Source organism: Fringilla coelebs, assembly GCF_963513975.1.
Source record: "Fringilla coelebs genome assembly, contig: SCAFFOLD_32, whole genome shotgun sequence".
In the NCBI taxonomy this organism is placed as follows: Eukaryota; Metazoa; Chordata; class Aves; order Passeriformes; family Fringillidae; genus Fringilla; species Fringilla coelebs.
In genome coordinates, this window is record NW_028167319.1 from 1,315,374 (window position 1) to 1,315,960 (window position 587).

Here is a 587-nt window from a genome sequence, read left to right on the forward strand (position 1 = left end):
AAAGCTGCTCCTCAGCTTGAGTGGGGAGAAGGCGCAAAGGGATGAGAGAGGCTGGTGGAGCTCTGGTGGTCTGAGGATCCAATGGTGCAAAGAGCTGGAAGGTGAAATACCTTTTCTTGAGTTCAGGGTCATTAGGGAAAGGGAGTGTGTGCCTGAAAGCTCAGTTCTGTCAGCCAGATTCACCGAGTAAAAGGTTTTTTTTCCTGCACCTGTGTGTGTCGCCAGTGCCAAGGGATGGCAGCTCTTTTTGTTCTGGGGACAGTACAGCCTCCAGCTGCAGAATATGCAAACTGAGCTGCACTGAAATGTGTTCTCCAGGGCTCAGTTTTGGGGCTGGTCCTGGTTAACGTCTTTATTGATGATCTGGAGGTGGGGATTCAGAGCACCCTCAGTAAATTTGCAGATGCCCAGTTGGGTGGGAGCATGGATCTGCTGGAGGATGGGAAGGTTCTGCAGTGAGACTTGGACAGACTCAATCAATGGGCCAAGGACAAGGGCGTGAGGCTCCACAAGGCCAAGTGCCACATGCTGCAGGTCACCAGCCGCCCCAGTGTGAGCCCAGGTGTGCCCAAGGGGGCAAGAGGCCA